This window comes from Cavia porcellus, unplaced genomic scaffold (genome assembly GCF_034190915.1).
Source record: "Cavia porcellus strain 051 isolate PalLab524CR breed Dunkin Hartley unplaced genomic scaffold, mCavPor4.1 scaffold_21, whole genome shotgun sequence".
Taxonomy (NCBI): domain Eukaryota; kingdom Metazoa; phylum Chordata; class Mammalia; order Rodentia; family Caviidae; genus Cavia; species Cavia porcellus.
This window is the reverse complement of record NW_026947504.1, coordinates 16,663,901-16,689,203: the sequence shown is the minus strand read 5'-3', so window position 1 is coordinate 16,689,203 and position 25,303 is coordinate 16,663,901. Positions and strand designations below refer to the sequence as shown.

Below are 25,303 nucleotides of genomic sequence, written 5' to 3'. Positions count from 1 at the left end.
TTTTACATTTTGATATTCTCTATGGCGATACATTTTTCTCTTTCAGAGGAGGATACTATTTGTTTGCTTTTTATGTAGGGATACAGAATTCATCATCCTTAAAGCTGGCTCTCAAATGGACAGGCTCCAAGAAGTCAAGAGACTACTGAGGCATTAAGGATCCAGCTGCAGCAACTCCCAGTTGACCTGGGAAAGGTTCTGACTGGCCCACTTCCGCCTGCCCTGCCATCACCCCATCATGGATCAGGAGCAGCAGAACAAGGGAGCCAAATGGAGAAGGCTCTACAAATGCAAGGGGCTTTTCCAGTGGAACCTTGGCCCTAGATCATGGGCAACCGGAGGGGGTTTTCCTGACTGTGTCAGGACCCAGTGAGGCTCTGGGGAGGGGAGGGGCAATCAAACCCCAAATCCCCTCCACGGCTGCGCCACAGAGGGGCGGGAAGACTAGCTGGGGGGCTGGCCCAGGTCTGATCTGCATCAGGGTCCCCACACCTTCTTTAACATGCTTGGCCCACCATAAAGTATGAGTTAAAAATTCTTTTGGACACTGTTTTCCTTGGGGTATAGTACACTATCAAGTGCTGGTGGAGAACAGCTCTTCCAAACTACTGCCCCCCACCCTGTACCCCAGAAGGAATCCAGCACCTGTGCCTTGGAGTCCCAAGGGCCATCTTGGCAGGCTGGCTGGGGTATGTGAGGCCAGCGGGGCAGCCAGGGCTCAGGGTGCCAGCCAAGGAGACTCAGCGATCAGGGCCAGAGGGGACTCTGCGAAGGTCAAGGTCAGGCCAGCACTGCAGTGCCAGCTGCCCCAAACCCATAACTTTTTATGTAAAACCTGAGTTAATTACAGACCTTTGCCAGCATAAAATAAGAAATAGCATTACAGATAACTTAGGTGTGGAGTAACCATGGCTTTGTATACCTTTACTTTGTTTTAAAATATTTTTTCCTTGTAAATACAGTTTCCCTTGAGAGTAAAGGAAGAGGCACATTCTGCTCTGACTTCAAACATTTCTGGTTGTTTCAGTATGCTAAGGAAGATTTGCATTTTGTACAGGTTACGTAATACCTACTGTTATAAAAATTTCGTAAATACAAAATAGGGCAGCAACAAAAAGTGTTTTGTTTTGTTTTTACTTAAATAACTTTGATCCTGCCAGGCACACACCTGTAATCCCAGCACTTGGGAGGCTGGGGCAGAAAGATCACTGCAAGTTCAAGGCCGGCCTGGGCTACAAAGTGAGTTCAAGGCCAATCTGAGTTGTATAGTGAGAACCTGTCTCAAAAAAACACAAAAATAAATAAACAACTTTGATCCTATGATTCAGAAATTTGTTTTTAACAACAAAGCAGGTGCTCGGGAAAATATGTCTCTACAAAAGTCCTAAATTCATATTACCAAGTGAAAACACTAAAACACACTACCGAACGCAATGGTGCAGAGAGAGTAAGCACCCCCCCCCCCTTTTCCAGCCTAGGTGCCTTCCCTAGGGAAAACCGTTCTTGCTGCTTTTTATTCATTTTGGCAGAGTATCTTGGCATTTGCAAATTCATGAACATGCAGTCTCTAGTAATTATAGGTGTATGTAAATGCGCATGCTTGTGTGTCACTAATTGTGCCACTGCTTTAAATCTTGCTTTCTGCACTCAGTGTCTTGTGGATTGTTCCACAGGATGCATAAGGACTTCTATGGGCTGGTGATCTCAGTCCTGTCCACTAAAGCGTCCTTCCTGATGCTAACCAGCAAGTCTTAAAACCCGTAGGCAGACACTAGCAGGGCTCACATCTCCACAGGGGTGGAGAGAGATGAGGGCTGGGGGCGGGGAGACAGGGGTTCCCTTTTTCCCTTCTAAAATAAAAATAGCTCACCATGACTTTTTTCCACTCTGATTATTAATGCAAAATGTGCTTATTATAGCCAGGTATCGTGGTGGCACACAGCTGTCATGGCAGTACTCAGGAGACTGAGGCAGGAGTTTGAGGCCAGATTGGGCTACACAGTGAGGCCAGTCCAGGCTATATAGTGAGATCTTGTCTCAATTGACAACAATAATAACAGCAACACACTTATTGTAAAGTATTCAGATCGTACAAAAAGAAAAAAGGGGAGAATGAAAACTCACAACTCGTACAACCCAGAAATAATTATTGTTAATATTTGATCACCCAGCATTCTGGTTATTTTTCATCATTTTAATATACTAAGGTAAGCAATTCAGACAGACATGGTGGTGCACACCTGTAATCCCAGCACTTGGAAGGCTGGGGCAGGAGGATTGCCTTGAATTCCCATGCCAGCCTGGACTACACAGTGAGTTGAAGTTCAGCCTGAACTACAAAGTAAGACCCTAACTCAAAAAAAAAAAAAGTTATACAATTTGGAGACATTTAGTACAATGTCATCAACCATTGCCACTGTCTAGTTCTGAGCCCTTTTGTCACATCAGGAGGAAATCCCATGCCTAGTCTAGGTATTTCACACAGTTGGAATCATGCAATAAGTGGCTTTTTATCTTTATGCATAATATTTCCAAGGCTCATCCATGTTGGAGCATGAATCCGTACTTCATTCTTCTTTATACCTAAGTAACATTGCATTATATGGATATGCCATGTTGTATTGTTTGCTTTTTTTGTTTTGTTTTGTTTTTTACTGGGAATCAAATTCACAACCTTGTGCTTTCCAGGCAGATGCTTAAGCCACTGAGTTACATCCCCGTGATATACCACATTTTAGACAACCAATTGAAGGAGGTTGGGATTATTCCTACATTTTAAGTATTAAAAAGAGCATTGGTGTGAACACGCACGTGTAAGTTTTTATTTCAGCACCTGTTTCTTTGGGGTGTTATACTTAAAGTGAAATTTCTGAGACAAACAGTCATTCTGTGCCTACATTATTGAAGAAAGGCCAAGCTGTTTTCCACAGCAGCGGCACCATTTAATATTCCCACAGCAATGGAAAAAGGGTCCTGGTTTTTGTTGTTGTTGTTTGTTTGTTTGTTTGAAACAGGGTTTTACTGTATATTCTAGACTGGCCTCAAACTCACTATGTAGCCCTGGCTGGCCTCAAAACTCACAGCGATCCTCCTGCCTCTGCCTCACAAGAGCTGGGGTTACAGGCCACACCTGGCCAGCTCCTATTTCTTAATATCCTCGCCAACACTTGCCACTGTCCCTTTGTTCGTTTTGCTTTATTATGTAGCTATTCTAGGGTGTATGAAGTGTGGTCTCATTGTGGTTTTAAATTACATTTCCCTAGTAACTAATGATATTCAACAATTTTTTTCATCTTCTTGGGAGATTTATCCAAGTCAGTTTCCCACTTTTAAAGTTGGGTTGCTTGCCAGTTTCTTATTGAGTTGTGTGAGTTCTTTCTATACCCTGGATATAAGATTCCTACCGGATACCTGATTTGCAAATGTATTCTTCCATCCTATAGGTTCTTTTTGCTTCTTGGTAATGTTCTTTGTTATATAAAAGTTTTAAATTTTCATGAAATCCAATTTATCTACTTTTCTTTTGTTTCTTTACTTTTGGTCTATGACACTGTTGTCAAATGCACAACCATGAAGATTTACTCCTGTGTTGTCTTCTATGAGTGTTAAGGAGTTAGCTCTTAGATGTAGGTCTCTATGTATTTCGAGTTAATCTTTGTATATGGCCTGGTAAGGTCCAAATTCATTCTTTTGTGTGTAGACATTCCGTTATCCTAGCACTCATCAAAAATCCTTTTCTTTCTTTATTGAATAGTTGGCACTCTTTTTGGCTACTTATATACCTTTACTTCCAGACTGCCAGCTTTGTTCCTCTCATTTATGTGTCACTGCCCTTATGTCATTATCACATAGCTCTGTAGTAGTAGCTCTGTAGTAGTACAGAGTAGTAGTTCTGTAGTAATGTTTCCCATTGGGAAATGTGGGTCTTTATACTTTCTTCTTTTTCAAGACTTTGGGCTATGTGAGATCCCTTACAGTTCCGCAGGAATTTCACAGTCACTCTGGTCCATTTTGGCAAAATGGAATCTGTGAGATTTGAGGGTTTTGGTTGAGATTACACTGAATCCACAAATTGAGGGAATATTGCAATTGTAAGCAATTTAAGTCTTCAAATCCACCAATACATAATGTCAATTTAGATCTTATTTTATTTTTTTCAGTAACATTTTTGTTTTGTTTTGGTTACAATGTAGTAGACTGTACCCATGGCCAGGAGTATTCAAGGCTCAAAACTATTTCCTTAGCTGCAGTATACAAGGTTTAATATCTCCACAGTTAAATTTACTCTTTTATTTTATTATTTTTGGTATCATTATACACTTTTACTCTTTTTCAATACTGGGGATTGAGCCAGGGCCCTTGCTCTAAGCTACATTCCTAACCCTTTGTAAGTTTTTTATTTTGAGAAAGGGTTTGGCTACGTCATTAAGGTGCCTTGACTGAGTTTGAATTTAAGCTCCTCCTGCCCCAGCCCACTGTAGCGGTGCTGGGATTACAGGTATGTACCATTATGCCTGGAGTTTATCTTTTCCTTGTACTGGGGATGGAACCCAGGGCCTTGTAAAGGCTAAGCAAACACTACTAGTGGGCTACATCTTCAATCTGCACACAGTGTATTTATAAAAACAATTTTATAAAAAAAAGTTTAAACCTACTATGAATACCTTTCTGTGTTAGTAATGCGGAGTGCAAAAATTATTTTATGTCACTTACTGGGTATGTTACATTTTGTTTCCATAATTCCTAATTTTTTTTGTTGTTTTGAAACAGGTTCTCATCGTTTGTTCAGGCTGTCTTTGAACTCATAATGTAGCCCAGGCTGGTCTCAGATTTGTAGCAATCCTCCTAACTCAATTTCCCAAGCACTAAAATCACAGGCGTGCTTTCACAAGTCCTAATTATTGACTATCTTGGTCACTTCAAATTTTCAACTACCAGAAATAAGACTGCAATGAGCTTCTTTATAATGTATATCTTTGTGCACTTATCCAATTATGTCTTTTGGATAAATTCCCAGAAGCGAACTTATTAGGTCAAAGGAGAAGCATACTTTTAAAGCTTTGATGAATGTTGCCAAATTTTCCTCCAAAAATATCAGACTAACACCCACTGTGAACGGCAGTAGATGGGTCTGTTCTTTGTGCAGGGGCCAAATTACTTTTCTCCAAAGTCACTTCCAGAGGGAGAAAACAGGCCCCAGACATTCTTCTCAGCTGGCCAGAAACTGAACCTGATAGTAATGGTCCCAATCTGCAGACGTCTTCCTCTCAGAAAGGGAAGGGCCCTTGGCAAACCTCTACTGAAATATTCATTGCAAAGACAATTTTGGATTTCTTGGATGTTTGTTTTGTTTTTTGAGACAGGATTTCGCTGTGCAGTACAGGTTGAGCCTTGGACACACTGTGTAGCCTAGGCTGGCCTCGAACTAACAGCAATCCTCTTGTCTCGGCCTCCCCAGTGCTGGAATTATAGACATGAGCCACCACGCCCAGCACTGGGATTTATTTTTCCTGCTATTTTTTTTTTTCCTTCACACCAGGGATTGAACTCACAACCTTGCACTTGCTTGTGTTTGTGCTTGCACTGCAGAGATATATCCCAGCCCCTCTTGGCTTACTCTTACTCCCTCTAGTCTGCAAGATACATGTGGCTGGAGTCTGTGCCTCGTTTATTTACTGCACAGTGTCTTGCAGAGAGTCTGATGCAGGAATTTCTCCTAAATTTAAGATCGCTGGTATGGGGGACAAGACAGCTTATCACAAGCTAAAATTCCATGAGAGCAGCAATAGCATCTTTTCTTGTAGTATCCCCAGGGCTGGCACATCTCCGGCACATAATAGCTCTTCAGTAAGCAATTGTAGAAATGAATACATGAAAGCTACTCACTAGGAAGTAAGTGGGTGCACCAGCCGAAAGCGCTGTCTGTGCCCCTTTCTGCCCGCTCTGCCTTTTTGCTCTTTTACTGTTTGCTCCACATTTTTGCGTCCCTGGTCCTTTGGTTTCTGTGCCTCAGGAACACCGTTAGGCTTCTGCTGCCAAATGGAGGAGCTCAGGACATCGCCTGTTGGTAGTTCCAAGTCCCATCTAACATTCTCCAGTGATTTTGCAAGGGTGAGGAATTTCCCCGTGCTCACTCAGCCCTGTTCATCTGTGCCCCTTTGCCCGGATGCTGTCGGTTGGGCTGAAGTCAGCATGAAAGCTATTTTTGACTAAGTGGCTACCTAATCTTACATGACCCTCAGCGATTGAGGCCAAGGTCATGGGACTTAGTGCATGAGACATACTTCAGAGACCAGCGACTCCCCTTCTGCAGAGTCCCTGCAGACACGCCGATGGAGAGGGGCTGCCCGTGATGGGGTCCCTGGGTCGCCTCTGCAAAACCCAGCCCACGCCTTCTGAGCACACCTCAGCCACTGCCACAGCCTCAGGGCAGGTCCCCCACATGTCGCATTCCCCAGTTTCTCTGGAACTTAGTGGAATTACAAGCCCAGGAAACACTGTGTTTGGATACCTTCGTTGCATGTTCTCCGTCCTGTATCCTCCCCTGGGGCAGACATGTGAACTGGTAACGTGCGTAACATAGACATTTGTCCATCTGACAGGAAGGGATAAGCCCACATTTTAATATCAGCTTTGTTTTATTGGAAAAGAGATACTGTAGCAGTCCAGGCCCTCTGGACTCTTGTCCTGAATGCCTTTCCTGTCGTATGCATGCTCTTTGCCACGTAAACTAAATTCTCACTAAATACTTAGTGAGTGGAATTTGCTATTTACTCCCTTGTGCTTCTTGTTACATCCAAGCATCTGGCACCTCCAGGCCATGTGGGGAACCCTCTCACCTCTGAGTGTGCTGAATCTTTCACCTGACAGATGAACAGCCTCAGTCCCTGGCCCAGCTCACAACCAAATGTGTCACAACACCTTCCTCGGTCCCCCAGGTAGAATCAGTTGTCTTTTGACCTACATTGTCCGAGCACATGGCTCACACTTTTGTTTAGAGCTTCTAACAACATAGCTGGTCATGTACGCATCAGTTTCTTCCAGCAGACAGTAGCTTCTGCAGGGCGAGGTCTGAGCTGGAGTGATCCCTCTCTCACCCGCACTGCCTCCTACCAATAACTGAGTGCTGGGCCCAGAGAATATGCATCTATTGGGTAGATATATGCCTGGGTGCCCAGACCAAATTAGGTCTGCAGCTCACAGGATGACTTGGCCTTTCTTTCTTTCTTTTATATTTTTGGAGACAGGGTCTCACTACGCAGTTCAGGCTGGCCTTGAACTCACTGTGTAGCACAGAATGGCCTCAGATTCACAATGATCTTCCTGCCTCAGCCTCCCAAATGCTGGGATTACAAGTGTGCACCGCCATAACTGGCAACTTAGCATTTCAAATTCTACATGGGTGACTGGAGAAGAAAGTTATAGACGGTAGTGTCAGTGGAGGCTGCCAAACTGGAGTCAATACAGAATTTCTCTCTTAGAAAATATAATCTTACACATAATTGGTGTTCACTGTAGAGAACACGGTACAGCTGCAGGAAACCACTTGAACATAAGAGTATCTTTTTTGGTCAGGCATAGTGACGCACGCCTGTGATCTTGGCACTCCGAAGGCAGGAAGATTGTTGCAAGTTCGAAGCCAGCCTCGGCGACATAGTGAGCTCAAGGACAGCCTGAACTATATAGTGAGACTGTCTCAAAAAAAAACCCAAACAAACAAAGAATATCTTTTCAGACTTCCTGCCTGTGTACTGCCCTCCTTCTACCCACCTTTACAGAGATGGGACCTCATAGTGCCTTTTGCTTTGTGAATCCATCTCGCTTAACAATACGTAAGCAAAAATGAGATCAGCAACTCCTTTCTTTCTATTAGGAACTACTCCTCCCTTTCTCCATTTAATCCACAGATTCCCTGGTTAGATCATAGACTCAGTCTGGTCTTGGTTGATTGGCTTCCAGTCAGGTCTTGACCCGAGATGGTCTGATCACAGCCCCTGGCTCCCTCTGCCCCCTGCAGCTGACTGCTTCAGATTGGAGTATTTGACTGAAGGTAAGCAATATATTCCTTGCTTTGGATTCCCGAATGTGGGTTTAAAGACACTATAGATAGACTCTTTCCTGTGTTCTAAACCTTATTTGACACTATCTGGTATACAAAAGAAAGTGAGTCTGCCATGCATAGAAAGCCAAACATACCTGGTGGAGACAGAGTCCTAAAACTGCCTGAGGCCTGGGTTCTGGCTGTTTTTAGGCCTGGCCACCCTGTGGTCCTTGCCGTAGTTTGGTTGTCCAACTCTACTTAAGATCCCATGAGCCAGCAGATCCTGCTCTGTTGCTTTTTCCATTTGGAGATGAATGTCTGTTACCTCCCACTTGCTCCTAATATACAGTGCTACACAATGTGTTGAGGACATAACTCTATGTCCCTAGTAACACACACATCAGTTGTAACAATAGCAAGCTATTGTCTGGATTTCCACATTTAGCCAGTCCCCTGTGTTGAATATCTTGATAACTGAGTTCTTTTCATTGTGATGGGTGATGCTGTAGTGAACATTCTCGTAACTTAGTATCGTGCCCTAGCATTATTTCATTAGAAGGGGATTCTCAGGAGAGGAAATTGCTATAGCAAAGTGTAGTCATGTTTGTAAGGCTTCCTAATGTGGGTTTGGACTGCCCTGGTGCCCTGGGACTGTTGCGCCTTTCAGTGTCTCTGCTCACAGGGTCTTTGGATGTCTCTATGGGATTAAACCATTTCAGAATGAGTGTTTGACCATTATTTGTCCTTCAGGGGAAGGTCCAGGTTTTGGGTCCAATACGCTTGTAAACTATGCCCAAGTATTCTGTTGAAAAAGCAGGCATGGGGTCAGTCACGGTCACGAGCATGTCCGAGGGATTTCGTAAACACAAGACCAGCTCCATGAGTACACAGTGGAGGTTGGGTTTTGCTGGGCCTGGGGCTGTGGACACTGGAATCACCAGCTTCCGGTCATCGGCTGGATCCCAAGGGCGTAGTCAGCTCAGAGAGCAAGGGAAGGACATGGCTTTGAGGAGATGTTGGGCAACCAAAACCAGAAAGTGGGCACAGCCTTCAGTCTGAGAGGTCAGGGGACAAATCGGCCAGCCCTCTCTGTGCTGAGCACAGTGTCCATGCTGAGGGGACAGTGAGGGACAAGCATCACGTATCCCCACCACCCTGGAGCTCACAGTCCACTAGCGAAGCTGAAAGAAGGGTGCCTCAGGACAGAGCTGGGTGAGTTGGGTAAAGTGGGAGGGGCTCAGCCTGGTCATGGAGGGGGAAGCCCTCCTGGGAGAAAATGGCCTTTAGCTGAGACTTGAGGGGTAGGCATTGGCTATACTGGAGGAGTGTCCTGGTCAAGGACAAAGCCTGCAGAAAGGCCAGGAGTGAAAAGAGGTCAGGTATTCAATGGTCCTGTGGGTGTTAAGCAAAGGAGCTGAAAGATGAGAGAAAAATGCCTCCTGGCCATCTGACCTGGCGGCTGGGCAGCCCCGGAGGAGCCTGTCCGGAGAGGCGGGGGACACAGGGACAGACATCAGATCAAGGCAGCAGAGCCCGTGTCTCTGGCAGCTGTGGCCTGGGATCCTGAGGCTCTCCTGTCCGAGGGCCTGTCTGCTGGTTACCCTGGGTCTCAGACCTCATGGCTCAGCCTGGCCAGGACCGCGCCCTCGGCAGGTTCATGGGGCCCTGTTCTCTTTTAACAGAGGGCAGCGGCACCGCAGGAACCACTCGCGTGAGAATGAGTCTCTAACTTCCCCATGAAGTTAGAATACTCCCCACCTCACCTCACACACAGGTGAGCGACTTCATCTGCATGTGGGGCCCCAAGCCTGTCATTTCTGCACTCTGGAAGGCTGAGGCAGGGCGTTGAATTACAGCCAAGCCCGGGCAACTTAGTGACTGAGACCCTGATTCAAAATAAACAAAGATTTTGTAAATGGGGAGGGGGAGAAGAGTTGGAGGAAGAGAGGAATAGGAAAATAAAGAAGAATTTCGACACATTATGTACATGTACAAATTCCCTAAGATGAATGTGATCATTATGGATGGCAAATTTGTACTAATTAAGAAAAAATGAGCTGAGAGTTCAGTGCAAAGACTATGGGTTCAATTCCCAATACTGGGCTGGGAGAGAGACAGAGATAGAGACAGAGAGACAGAGAAACAGAGAGAGAGAAGATAGAGAGACAGAGACAGAGAGACAGAGACAGAGTAAGAGACAGAGACAGAGAGACAGAGAGAGACAGAGACAGAGAGACAGAGAAAGAGACAGAGACAGAGAGACAGAGACAGAGACAGAGACAGAGAGACAGAGACAGAGACAGAGACAGAGAAAGAGACAGAGACAGAGAGACAGAGAGATACAGAGACAGAGACAGAGAAAGAGACAGAGACAGAGACAGAGAGACAGAGAGATAGAGACAGAGACAGAGAGACAGAGACAGAGAGAACCATCTTTATCATGGGATTAAATGGAACAAGATAATGCAATGAAAATGCTGTGTAAAGAAAAGAGAGCTAGAACGTTGGTTCTCAAACTTTACTTTTCTCTGAAGCAGCAGCAGGCTTTTTATAAATATAATTTTACTGCACACCCATGTGCCCCTCTGCTTGCGTGATGCTGCCTTTTGGAAGCATTTTGACTTTTGCACGTGCAGAGCCAAGGCCTCGGACTCCGCCACGCTCCTCAAGGGGCTCCTGCTCACCTTCCCTGCCTGTCCGACCCTTCTTCCACTTGATGCGGGAGGAAGTGGAAACACAGCGCGAATGCCGCTGCCCACCCTCCACTGTCGCCAGTCTTGGGGCTTTTCTCCAAGCCCTGCTGCAGCTGCCTGCCCCTTGGGCCAACTTCACTCACACGAATCCTGCAGGAACTCCTGCTCTGTCGCCTGCTCCACTACCGGGTTACCACTGGGCTACGGGATGGGACAGGATGGCTCAATGAGAGACGCAGGCACAAAGTGAAAGTTTTCAGCTTAGCAAGTCGTAAAAGCTGAAAACAATTCGGTAACAGCACTCAAATCAAGGAACATCATCCCAGAAGCCTGTTCAAATCCTCTCCTGGTCACTCGCAAGTCCTCAGCATGGTGGCCCGTATCCTGACTTCTAATACTGTAGAACACTTTTGCCTGTTTTTGGATTTTATGTGCATGGATTCACATGCCTACAATTTTACATCTGCCTTAATCTTCTCATCATTTGTGAGATCGATCTGTACTGTTGCTTGCACAGTTTGTTCATTTTCATTGCTATCTAGTGTCCCACTGTGTGAATATTTCATTATTTATTAGGCCAAGTTCCATTTGATTAGTTTGGGTTTTGGGATATTGCAAAGAGGCCGGTTGTCAATAATTCTTTTTCCTGGCACTGGGAATTTAACCCAGGGCTTTCCCACTGAGTTGCATCTCCAGGCTTTTTAAATTTTGAGACAGGGCCTGCATGAATTACAAATCTGGGGTCAAACTGGAATTACAGGTGTACATACCATACTTGATGATTGTCAATATTTTTGTCTTGGTGCACACAAGTATGCATTTTTGTTGGGTATCTACTAGGATTTGAGTTGACTCACGGAAGGTATGCAAATGTTCCGAGCGTTCTTGCTAAGGCACCATCTACCACAGCATTCCCCTACTCTAACCCCCATGCTTTCCCACTGCAGTCGGCTTAGGGTCCCACTGTTGCCTGGGTTCTCAGATCCCACGTATTCCAGCGTCCACTTCCCTTCCACCCTCCATTTCCAGTGCCACCCTCACATCATCTGCTCCTCTACTATGTAGACTTTCTCTTTCTTGCAGAATGCTGAGCTCTTTCTAGCTCACCTGCCGACATGTCACAGCCCACAGCTGACATGTGCCCCACTGGCCTGCTCCACTTGCACTTACTGTTTCAAGTCAGCTAGAACTTCCTTAGAAAGGCCTCTCCTGAGTATCAGACCTCCATCAAAAATAACAACAGTTGCCAGGCATTGTGGTGCATGTCTCTAATCCCAGCACTCAATAGGCTGAACCAGGAGGATTGTCATGAGTTCAAGCCAGCCTGGGCTACATAGCGAGTTCGAGGTCACCCTGGACTACATAGCTGGCAAGACCCTGTCTAAAAAAAATAGAGCAATGGTAGTCACTGTCTCTTTTTACTCAGTGCACATTTGCACTTACCCAAAGCTTGAAACGGTATGAGGAGTTTGGGTTGTCCCCTTGCCCCATGGATACAAGCACCAAGAGACTGGGACTGTCATGTCCACCTAGCATGGGTGGGGACACAGTACGTACTCAGCAAATCTCAGTGTAGCACAGATGCAAGGTCTCTGAGTCACAGAGACCAGGGTGTAAATCTTGGCTCTGTTTGTGCCTTTGGGCCAGGTACCTAAATTCTCTGAGGCTCAGTGTCTCCCTCTGTAAAATGGTGATAATCCTGCTGGCTTCTCAGACAGACAAGTGCTTACAGGGACTAGCTAAGACTATGTACATGCCTCACACTGTGTGAGGTAATGGGGTGAGTACCAAGAAAGGGGTGAAGTCCAGGCATCAGCTCACTGACACCTCACCACAAGCCCAGGGGTGAGCAATGCTCTAAATCCCAGGGTCACAGATGAAAAGCTAAGAAGCTAAGGTTCAGAGAGGTTAATGACCAGGCAAATTATTATAGCCCCATGGCCTTGCTCTCCTCCACCTGGCACTGGAGGCCTCTGGAGAAAGATCAGCAGCAAATGGAGGCAGGGAGCTCCTGAGAGCCCACTCACCCCACCTCTGTCACAGCGTCTGTAACGTCCATACACTGTATCACTTGACGAGATTGGGAGCTTGACTAAATAACTCAGCAGTTCCCCATCCTAGGGATGTAAAGGACAGGCCTTTAGGGCTCTAGGATGTCATTCATTGTGTCAATCTGAGAAGTTTGGAAGTCTAATTAAGTGACTCAGCAGGAGGACAGCCTCCTCACTCTGTAACATCCAGTCTGTGCAAGAGGACGCCACAGAGATCGAAAGAGCTACTCCTATCCCAGGCGGAGAGATTGAAGACATGCACGGGAGGAAAAGAGGCTTGTTCTCCCACTTTTTCCCTTGCCGCTTTTGCTGTCGTCAGCAGCCACGAACGCTTGCTCCTCAGCCACGCCACCCCACCTCAGAGCCCGCTGAGGATGGGCTGAATCCTCTACAGGCTGTGAGCTCAATAAACCTTTCCCTCTTTAAATCTGGGTGTCTGGTATTTTGTTCCAGCAACCAGAGAAAAGTAACTAAGACAGCATCCATTCAGCCCATGAAGTCCTAGGGTTAGGAGCACAGTTTGAAAAGCACCAGGTTACGTAAACATCCGTAGCTATTAAAAGCTTAAAAGAAAAAAATAGAAGGACATGATCATGTAAAATTTTAAACTTCTGTGTAGCAAGATGACACTGCAAACAAGGTCAAAAGATACACTTTGGAGTTTGGAGAAAATATTCAAACTTCATACGGCAAAGTCTTACCTTCTCTGGGATGAGTGCACTCCTGCTAGTTAACTGGAAAAAATATGAATGGCATAGTGGGAAACAGTCAAAGGCTGCAAGGAGTTTACAGAAGAGGAAATGAAAGAGGGCAGCAAACACATGAATGAGTAAAGAAATGGAAATTAAATAATGAGCTCCTGGATGTCTCCTAATATTGGCAAAAATGAAAATTAGCAGGAACATTTATGACTGATGACAGCATAAGAAAGCCAACTCCATCATCGGTCCATTGTTGAGCTGTGAAAAATTACAGCCTTTTTAGAAAAATTGTACAAAATACGTTACCAAGAGGTGTGACAATTTTCAGATATGAAAGTCATAATGTACAACAATAAATAGATAAGTAGATGCAAGAATATTCATGGCAACATCTTTGTAATAGCAAGAAAAAAAATCCTGCTTCCTCTGATACAATCATAAACAAATATAGCTATTAAAACAAATAAAGGTAGTTTTGTGTTTACCGATTTAAGATTATGTCCAAACATCCGATGTGAAAAGAATACTAACAAATAATGAATGTGGTTTGATGTCATCTTTAGAGAAAACAAACCAAATAAACACCCTCATATTACTCTGGATGCATAAGCAAAGGAAAAGGAAGGGAAATTAGGGTTCTAGTTGCAGTGTGTGGAAGATGGGGTGGCGGGTATGCCTTTTGCTTCGGATTTACCTTTTAGTTCAATGTTTGTTTGTTGCAATGAGCATGGATTATATTACAAATATTAGTTAATAAGTACTGCTTATTAGCAATGACTTAATAGCTGTTGCCTACTCTTTCAGGCTTGCAAAACTGTCTGCATTTACCCTTACCCTACTTCAGTTTCTATACATCAGCTGCTGGGTGGAAAGAAGGTGTTGATTGTCTTCTGAACCACTTCCTCTGATTATCTCTGTGGCTTACTCTGTGGCCCAGGCTCCCATGAGGAGAGACTTAGGTCCTTATTATTTTAAAAAGAAATGTATTCTCTGAATATGCAATAGATGTACATGGCAGAAAATTCAGGAGGAACAAAAGGGTACATAGTGAAAAGTGCATCCTGTTCTCTCCTATTTTAGCTAGTATTCCAGCCCAGTTCTACCCCCGGAAAGCAGTCAGTTCACCAGCTTCTGGTATATACTTCCAGCTATATTCCTAGCAAATATTAGCATGAATATGTATATATTCTATTTTTAAAAACACAAATGCTGCACACAATGTATATGTAAACAAACACGTGTGTTCCAGTAGAAGATAGCTTTCTGGGGGGACCTGATTAGTTCAAGGCTGCAGATTCTTCCTGTTCAAGGAGCCAGATTTCCCCAACTGGGGGAAACTTATCCACATATTCATCAGTCCATGCATCTGTTCACTAACTTCTACACACAAGTACTTATTGGTCACTCTGCATGCACCAGGCACTTGGCTAGAAGGTGGACATGAGGAGGTGAGAAGATTTTTGCTATTGCCCTGCTGGGAGGGAAGAAATAATTTATGTAGAAGAAAACTAACAAATTTCAGATAATAAGATATGGCATAGATTTGTCCTCAGTTAAGAGTAAAGATAACAGAAAGGAGGAGGAGGAAGGAGGAGCAGAAAGGAGAGAGGAAGAGAAGAAAAGAGTTATTTTAGGTGGCCAGGAAAGAGCTCCGAATGAGGTGGCATTTAAACTAAGAAATGGACACAAGATGCAGGAAATGCCGTGCGCTTCCTGCCCGGATGGCTTTCTATGGGATTTCCACTGGCAGCACCACATTACCCTACAGATGAAGGCCGGGTGGGGTGGAGGGCGGGTTCCTAAAATCCTGGAATGTGTGTTCAAATCCCAGCTCTGACACCAAAAGCTAAGTGAGTCTTCGGCAAATTATTTAACTTGTCAGTGCTTTGGGTTCTTCACCTGCAATATGAGGTGATGTAAAAACAGTAGCATCATCATGGGTTGTACTAAAGATTAAATGGACATGCAGTGTGGGATGGCACAAAACATGAGGTTTTGTTTTCATTTGGCTTTTTGGTGTTTTGAGACAAGGTCTTGCTATGCAGTTCAGACTGGTCTTGAGCTCACTTTGTAGCCAAGGCTGGCCTCAGACTTACAGCGATCCTCTTGCCTCAGCCTTCCCAGTGCTAGGATTACAGGAGGGTGCTACGATGCCCAGCACAAAGATGTGATACACAGTGACGAAATGGTGTTCACAGTTAGCTGGTGCGGGGAGGTATAAGGCGCATCCAAAAGGAGAGAGCAGATCAACTGCCTTGGCGGGAAAGAGTAGTGAGTCACAAGGCAGTCGGCACCACCAAGTCCTAGCTTGCCGTAGAGCACCAAACAAAGGAAGAGCACCCGGACAAACTGTTCATGTCAAAATGGATTAAGTACCAAATTCAAAGAGTTTCAAAGCAGTTGAGTATGATTTTATGAGGCGAATTCTTAGACATGATATCCAAAGTATGATACGGAAGAGAAACAAATGGTACAAAATTTCTTCACCCAAATTAGAAATGTTTAGCTAGGCATGATGGCACAAGTCTGTAATCCCGTAGTCCCAGCATTCTTGGAGGCTGAGGCAGGAGTACTGAAAATTCACACCCAGCCTGGGCAATTTAGCAACTGCCATAAAATAAAAACATAAAAAGGACTGAGAATGTACTGTGCAAGCAACCAAGAAGGCAGACAAGCAAGCAAGTGAGTGAGAAAGAAAGAAAGAAAGAAAAAAAGAAAGAAAGAATAACTCAGTGGTACAGTGCCTGTTTGGTGAGTACAAGGTCCTGAGTTCGATTCTTGATCAAAGAAAAGGAGGAGGAAGAGAAGGAGGAGGATGGAGAAGAAGAAGAAGGAGAAGAATAAGAAAAAGAAGGAGAAGGAGAGGAAAGGGGAGGAGGAGGGGGCTTGCTCTATGACAGACACCAGTTAAGAGAATAAACAGCCAAGCTAAAGTCTGGAAAAGAAGTTTGCAAATCACCTATCTCACAAAAGACTTGTGTGCAAGCCAGGACCTGTGGTACGAGCCTCCAGCCCCAGCTACTCAGGAGGCTCAGGTGGGAGGGTTGCCTGAGTCTAGAAGTTCCACACCAACCTGGACAACATCGTAAGAGGCCATTAAAAAAACAAAAAGACTCCAAGAATATAAAAGGAACTCTCAAAACCCAACAGAAAGAAAAAAGTAACGCCAAATGAGAAATATGCTAAAACTCTGTTAAACAGTTCATTAAAAAGAGATATTCTGATGGCAAATAGTCGTGTAGAAAGTTATCCAACAGCACTGGACACTGGGGTGATGTAAATAAACCCGTGGTGAGATACCACCACTCACCTACCAGATGGCTTTAAAAAAAGACCACACCCAGCTCTGACAAAGCTCAGCGGTGACTCTACTCCTCACACATTGCTTTCTAGTAGAATTTTAAAGTACAGTGTAGATACCAGCTAGGCAGTTCTTACAAAGTTAAACCTACATTTGACATATAATTCAGCAATCTCATTTATAGGTAATTTCCCTAAAGAAACAATTACAATCACATAAAAACTTGTTCACAAATATTTACGATGGCTGTACGTATAACTGCTTCAAATCAGAAGCAACTCAAAGGTCCTTTAGTGGGTGAAACCATGTAAACTATGTCCTCTCTACACTACTACAAAACTACTCAGCGAAGAAGGTACTAACTGCCTGGAGGACATACCTCTAAACCCAGAACTCTGAGAGGCCAAGGCAGGAGGAGCCCAGCTTGGGCAACTCTGCAATTTAGGGAGATCCTGTCTCAAAATAAAGACACTTTAAAAGCCTGAGGATGTAACTCAGTGCAAAGGCCGTGGGGTCAAGCCCCAGAACTCCCTCTCAAATAAGTACCAACTACTGATAGATACAACAACAAAATGAGCAAAAGAAATGAGTCTCAAAAGATGACCTGCTGCCTGGTTTTATCCTTGCAACCTTGTTGAAGGACAAAACCAGACAGATGAATGGAGACTCCATTAGTGGCGGCCACAGTTAGAATCAGGAAAGGCCATGGCTAAGGGGTCAACTAGAAAGGGCTTCTAGCTGCAGATTGATTTATATCCCTATTGTGTGGTGATTACACAAATCTACACCTATGTTAAAATTCTTAGAACTTCCCAGGTGTGAGCGTACTGGCACATGCCTGTAATTTCAGCACTCACAAGGCTGAGGCAAGAAGATCACTGAGAGTTCAAGGCCAACCTGAGCTACACAGTGAGTTCAAAGTCAGCCTGGACTGCAATTAAGTTTCTGTCCAAAAAACAATCTAGAACTATGCAAACACACACACACACACACACACACACACACACACACGTGCATTAATTTCACTGTATATTAGTTTCAGTTTTGTTTTTGCTTTTAGTGAGACAGGATCTCTATGTAGCCCGGTCTCAAATTCTTGGTGATTCTCCTGCGTCAACCTGCAGAGTGCTTGGATTACAGTTGTGTGCCACCACGCCCAGCTTACTGCAAGTTAATTTTATTTTATCTTTTCTCTTTGCAAGTTAATTTTACTTTTTTTTTTTTTAATCTTTTTATCAGTACCGGGATCGAACTCATGACTGCCTGCTTGCAAAGCAGGTGCTTATGCCGCTGAGCTAAATCCCCAGCCCCGCAAGTTAATTTTAAAAATAACACAAATTAAAAGTGATCAGTGACACTGTTATCCTAAGTCAGCTCTCACTTCTTCCCTCCTTTTCCTCATTCTCTGCAACCAGAAACTTCTCAAAGAGGAGGCATTTCCACCCGGTAGATATCTGAGAGCATCCTTGATAACCTGCCTTTGTTACTCTCAGAACTCTCGAGGGAGGAAGGGACAAGAGAGGAGGGTTTTATTGCAGAAACACCTGATAAAGAAAGCAGACACCTAGCCGAATGTAGTGGCTCTGCCTATAATACCAGCATTTGGAAAGCTGAGACAAGAGAATCACTACAAATTTTAGGCCAGCTTGGGCTATAGTGAGTTCAAGGCCAACCAGGACTACATAGTGAGATTCTGTCTCCAAAAAAAAAAAAAAAAAGCCAGCAAGCAGAAACCCTCAGAAATCCCATCCTCAGGGCTTTTCTACCAGGACCATTTCAAAGCAACTGTATGCAGTTGCTTCCTCATAAAGTTCGCTCAGGAAAACCAGGAAGGCCCTGGGGAGCATGATCTTGACAGCTGGACACCAACAGGCATATCGGCGTGACCTGGTCCTTACAGGTCACTGAGCCCTTTGCTGTCTATCTCTGAGAGACTGTTTCTCTGGGAAGCCTCCTCCCTATCCGAGCCCCCTTTTGCTCTGTGCCCTGGCGGCTGCTCCTCACTTTCAGATCCATCACAATCACTGTTGGATCATTCAGCCAGCAGTCAGCAAACTGTCCGTGTGTCCCTTCACTCCACTCACAAATGCCGAGCGAGCTCACATTACAGCACAAGCCAGGCACTGAGCAGAACTGCATGAATACTTTAGTGAGCAGATATATACAATCCCTCCTTGCATTCCAGTCGGGGACACAGACACTGACCACAAAAGGCTTCTGGCATGCATTTCAGTAACATCTGTGTGAAAGCCTAGGAACCCGGGCCATGGGGTGGGGTGAGCTCAAACCTGGCCAGGCCAGGCTTCCCCGAGGAAAAAGCTGCTAAACTGAGACCTGCAGGCTGACTGGAAGCAGGCAAACACAGCAAAGGATGGGCATTTGGGCAGAGGGAGCTGCATATGAAAAGGTCCCACAGGCAGCTGGCTCTGTCGGTTGGGGGCACCTGTAGTGGACAGCACGATAGCGCTCCAGGGAAACATTCTGAGGACTCTGGCTACTGACTGGTAGCCTCTATCTCCCTTCTCTTAGGGTCCCCGTCTGCAGTAGAGCATTTGGGAGGGGCTCACCGGATGCAATCTGGAACTAGACTTGAGGTCACCCTCAGCTCTGGGCTCCATCCCTCACTGTGTGTGTGCAAATGGGCGACCTGGTGACCCCAAGTCCATTTTCCCTACCTGTTTAGAATGGGTGTGATACTATCATACAGCTCTCAGGCTTGTAGTGAGGGTTAAAGGAGACAATTCACAAGAAGTCACATGAAGTCATGATCACAATGCATGCTAAAGTAGCAGAGCTCAGCACAGCACAGCTAGTGTTGTTGCTATTAATAGCAGCACAGGGCCCCTGACCCTGGAAGTGCAGCCTCCACATGGCTAAATATGGAGTAAACCTTGAGCCAGAGAGGGTCTCCCAGCCCCTGCGTCCCTGTGGACAGTCTAAGCAACGATTCAGGTGGAAGACAGTCTGAATCCATCAAGCAAATTTGGGGAATGGACTTGAGTTTGTCAGTGGCACAGGCAGGAGAGCAGAGGACAGCTAAGATCCAAGAAGGTTTCTTAGATGACAGATGTGTGCCACCGGCTGTCCCCGGCCCCTTCCTCCTACCCTACCTCCTCCCACCCAGAAAGCTGGACTCTCTTCCAAAGGATTCCAGCAATGCTACTGGTAATGAGAACCCTATGAAGTTCCCCCTGGGCTAGGAGTCACGGGTTCTGTCTTCCCAGAAAAGCACCTTTGCCCCAGTGGAAGCATGCCTCTGAACTGATAAAGACTCACTATGTCCAGTTATGGTAGGAATATTGCAAGGGGGTGAAGCTATTTTTGCCACATGCTCTATCTTTCCAGCAGGCACAGCCACATTTCTTGGGATCTAAATAGCCCCAGCCGTAGAAGGTCATGGAGCTGAAGTCTGGAAGATCTGGCTCAGCTGGAGCCAGATTGGAGGTGCAGGGTTATTTACATCACCAGTTGAGGGTCCTAGGCCTTACACTGTCACCCTTTCCCTCTTGCCCAGCCTTGTTCCGCTCTCATAAGACTCCCCTTGGGCTGAATTCCCCCTGGGTCTTGAGTCTGGTGGCAAGTGATTATTTTTAGCCTATGATTCCTTGAGAATGAGGGTGGGCCCTTGCAGAGCAGGAGGAGGGAGGAGGAAGAGAAACTTGAGGGCCTTGGAGGGCTGGGGAGGACACAACCCAGCCCAAGGCTGCTTTCAGTCCTGCAGCAGCTTGCTGCAGAGCTGGGGTCAAGCCCCCTCCCTTCTGGGTCCTCCCAGCTCAGAACCAGTGGGGACTCAGGTCTCTGCGCTTCCCTTCTGTCTTCCGTGAGGGGCCTGCAGACCCAAGGGCTTTCCGTTCCCCTTTCAGCCTCTCTGTTCTTTGGGTTCCTCTACTCAACCACAGTGGGTCAGCACAAGACTCCGGGCTCTGCCTGGCTCTTGTCTCTGCAGAGATGTCCACAGGCCCATCCTCATGTTCCTCCTGGCACCAGAACAATGGGCACTTAATAAACATGGGCAGCCTGGAGGATGAGTTTCACTGCAACGCCCTACAGGAAGGAGCCTGAATCATGAAAGAACCAGTAAGAGGAAGTGATGGAGACCTGGAAACTCTTGCAAAGCTTAAGTCATCGTCCCTGGTTGCTAGTTCCGGAGCTTTTTCTGAGAAGTGCTCTGAGGCCTTGGGCCTCAGCTTTGTCTCCCTGGTCCGCAGGAGGTGTGATGCTTCAGTTCTGCCCTCACCTTCCCTCGACCTTCTCTCCTGCACACCCTGCCAGCCCCAGCCCGCCTGAGATGCTGGTTCAGCTGGTGCACATTCTGGCTCCACCACACACCAGCTGTGTGACCTCTGGCGAGACAGCCTGCACCCTGTAAGAAAAGCTGGGTGGGGTGGGGGCGTCCTGGGGACCAGCAAGAAGGTATGTAAATGGCCAGTGCATCCTAGGTGCCTGATGCATGGTTGTTTCTTTTATTATCATTCAAAAATGGTGCAGAAAACTAAGCTTTGTTTTTAACATCTTTGTAAACTCTGTACCTGATCATTCTTCCTATTTGTAGCCCGCTTTAATATTTTATAAAGCACTTTCACATGCATTAGCTCAGCTGATCCCCACACACCCCTGGAGGAGGCCAGAGTCACTCTTACAGGATTATTATTCCCATTACACGGATAAAGACACTTGGGCTGCAGAAAAGTATAGACCTGTCTTGCTCGCCTTCAGTTTGGTGCATTTAAGGCAGGGCCTGGCCCCGAATGGTAAGCACTCAAAGCAAAACAAAGCAAACCATTCCTGAAAGAATGGCTTACACGTTATCCATGTACCACGTGCCCCCTCCCCAACTGTAAAATGGGGACTAACACCACTGGCCATACAGAGGAAATGGAAATCCTACAGTCAGCTACATTTTTACCAGTTAGCAGGGAGTCAGACACATATCCAGAACACCTTCCCTCCTGTGGAAGAGAGAGCGACTTGAACTTGAGGACAATCATTGGGCAGAGCCTCTGACAGGGAGATGCCCAGACCAGATCTGCCGCGTGCTGGCACTCCAGGACTTTGTTTCTCTAGAGGAAGCTGAATGTGAGAGACAGACGGCGAGCACATGTGGGCCTCTGTGTGGGGTCATGGGAAGCAAGTCCCATAGGAAGAGAGAGGCGTCCAGAGCAGAAATGAAGACTCCTGCCTTGAGGATAAGAGTTCGCCGCGTTTGGAGGAGATGGGGTGGAGGTGGGTGAAAAGTTACAGGAGAACTAAAATACGTGCAATCCCTTTCTAGGTCAAAAATCATTTTATTAATTTATGGACATAAAAATGTATTATGTATAAGTTGTTTTTTCTCTGCAAATTATCACAATCAGTATATTACATTTCAAAGTATAATCCTTCAGATAATAATTATAAATCTGTGGCTTATTTTTAATTTGTTGAATTAAAAAAACAGAGCTATAGCTTTTGAGGGACTCTCTTACATGTGCAGGTTGATGAGTCAAGCTCTGCTTGACTTCCCCAAAGCCTCTGCTGCTTGGGGCGCTTCTGTGTAAGCACAGAACACACATCTTTAGGAAGGCTGCTGAGACTGTGGCGGAGAGCAAGCCCCAGCTCACCGACAACACCTGTTTCGTGGACATTATCTCATTATTGTAAGTGAATATTTTATTTGCTAGTAACTGTAGCATAGTTTTCTTTCAAAATAATTTATAATGCTTTGACAATCTTGAAACTGGGCTCCCAAAATCACAGAAAGAAAAGACGAAAGAAATAATTATTGCAGCCAATCTTGCTGACGATGGTAGCTCACACCTGCAATCCCAGCACTCGGGAGGCTGAGGCAGGAGAATCTCTGTTCAAGGCCAGCATGAACTGCATGTGAGACCCTATTTCAGAAAAAAACAAAACCAAAAAACCCCTGATCTTTGTCAGGACCTGTTATGAGTAAGACACTGTTTTAACCATAACAGAGGTGGCATTGTTACCCCTACTTGAGGAGGTAAAGCAACTCACCTGCCTGACTTTCCATGGGTACCTAATGGCAGAGTCAGGATTTGCACTCATGCTGAGAGCAGAGATGCGCATGCTCAGTGTGAAGCTCAGTCCTACTCACTGAGTCAAGTTACCCCTTGGGAGAGAACTAGGGCGAATGACCTCCTCCAGCCCAGCTGTCCCATGGAGCCACCTGGAACCCTCTTGCCCCTGGCTTTGTCCGCAGGCAAATATTTTTGTGGCTTAGATAGCTAATGGAAGCACACCAGTGCTCCTTAGATACCGCTTTAGGTTTTGAACTCAGGGTGATTTAAAATTCTTTGAACTTTCATTTGGAAGGGATCATTCTTTAAATCCCTTTATGGATCAGGAGGTCATAAGGGCAAGAAAAAGTCAATTTCCAATTTCCTCCTTGTTTCACATGTCTCCCACATGCTTCAGCTCGCTGTCTGCAGAGCAATAAGACCAGCTTTTCCTGGGCAGCTGCTGGTTCATCTCACTCGCCGGACCTGAGATGGCTGTGAGCCTGGCAGAGAGGGAGGCCTCATTCCGATCACCATCCAGCAAGCGATGAGGAACAGTGAGAGGGACAGAACCCTAGGGACCACGGAGCTGCTCCAGCAGGGCAGCAGACAGGACACCCCCAACAGCAAGACGGAAAGCCAGAGAACTCTGGTCTGCAAAGAAGTTCTCAGTGCTGCAATGGTGACTGTCCACGGTAAGAGCTTCCTGCCGCCTGAGGCCTGCCCATCTGCTTCATCAGAAATTGCACTGAGGTACCTCTTTTTTGGTTTTGTTTTATTTTGCTTTGTTTTGAGATAGGGCCTCACTATGCAGTGCAGGCTGTCCTTGAAGAGCTCACTTTGTAGCCCAGGCTGGCTTCAAACTCACGGCACTCTTCCTGCCTCAGCTTCCCAGTGCTAGGATTACAGGCATGTGCCACCACACCTGGACTTCTGAGTGACACTCGAGACCGCGGATGGACTTCCAAACTTTCCAGAGGATAGATTTTGATTTTGAGATGTTACTTCTGGAGAACAAAGTCTACCTGGTAGTGTTTGAACAATTTGTCTTATTCTTTGTGGAGATTTGTTTTTACTCTCTCTCTCTCTCTCTCTCTCTCTCTCTCTCTCTCTCTCTCTTTCTCTTTCTCTCTGTTGATTCCTTTCCTCATTGATGGGGATGGAACCTAGAGCCTCAAGTGTGCTATGCAAGTTCCCCAGCATAAAATGTCTTGTCTTTTTCTACTTTTTTTTTTTGAAACAAAGTCTCACTATGTAGTCCAGGCTGGCCTTAAATTTAACTATGTAGCTGGCCTCGAACTCACAATGATCATCCTGCCTCAGCCTTCCAAGTGCTAGGATTACAGGCATGTGCCTCTTCTTTCTTTCTCCTCTCCTCTCCTCTCCCCTCCCCTCCCCTCTCCTTTCAGAACAAAATGAGTACTACCCTCACCCCACACCTCCAGCTCCCACATTCAGGCCTCAGACCCTGAGGGGGAGGCAGGGTGGAGTCACTTCCTGTTGTGATCCCGAGGTAGGAATGTCCCTACACCCATCCTCCCTGGTTCCATCTGGTTCCTGGAGCCCTTCCCCAGCCACGATGTTGTCAGCCAGTTTCCACAACAACCAGAAAAGGCGGGCACAGCACCTACACACATACCCATGGTCAGACTCCAAACCCAGTGCCCTCCTGCCGCCCTGGTCTTCCGGCCTTCTGCAAACTAAGGCCTCTCCTCCTCGGGCCTTGCCATGAGTGGATCCCACTTGTACATTAGTTATTTAATGTATGTTTAAAAGTGGCCCATTTTCCCCTTAGCTTAAGTGTCTTTGCTGAAACACAAAATTTGATATCACAACCCCAACTGGAATCTGGTTTTACTAACCATAAATAGAAGGCAGCCACAGAAAGAAACGCAACAACACGGCATGAAGTCCCAGTTAGACGCTGTGGCCTGCTGTGGCTCCCAGGCCTGCGCTGTCTGCAAACCGGGAGACTGGCAGGCGCCAGGGAAGCCTGGAGACAAGCTGGCCTCCCCCAGGGCTTCCTCCTTGAGGAAGGGCTGGGTTCTTGCCTTGGGTTTTAAAGGCTATGACAGCGCTGTGTCACGCTCACCTGGGTGGCCTTTTGCAAGGCTGCACCTGCCTGTGGGTCCAGGGCTCTTTCCCACCTGCTCTCGCCCAATCCATAACCTCTGCCAGGCATCAGAGGTCCGCTGTGCCGCTGGGCCCTTACACTCCTTCCTGTGGGCGCCTACCAGGCCTCCTCCTTGTGCCCCGTCTGGGCACCCCTCTCAATCAGGCGCCATCCTGCCGGTTGGCTGTGAAGCCCGCGGCCTCCCCACTTCCCCGGGACGTGGCCTCCTCCTCCTGGGGCCTCCGAGGACTGGCCCCCTGCACTAGCATCCCCAGCCTCCTTCCTGCCTTCTCCCCTTGGCTCTCCATGATGCCATCTTGCAAATCCTTCACCGGCTCCCCAGGCTGGAGCTCGACTGGGGAATTTTATGAGCAACACTTGCTCCTCTGGAAGCACTGTTTCCC

The 25,303-nt window shown here is 46.2% G+C and overlaps 1 long non-coding RNA gene across 2 annotated transcripts in view; it reads left to right on the top strand.

Moving 5' to 3' along the window:
- The first annotated feature begins 9,051 nt into the window (after positions 1 to 9,051).
- The window catches only part of LOC134471926 (uncharacterized), a 40,680-nt gene continuing 24,428 nt past the window's right edge, over positions 9,052 to 25,303 (top strand). The window contains exons 1-2 of one of the 2 annotated variants that reach the window (XR_010041676.1): positions 9,052 to 9,253; positions 23,205 to 23,539. This is a non-coding gene — a long non-coding RNA (uncharacterized LOC134471926). The remainder of the gene's footprint in view (positions 9,254 to 23,204; positions 23,540 to 25,303) is intronic. The other variant, XR_010041675.1, reaches the window with a different exon arrangement.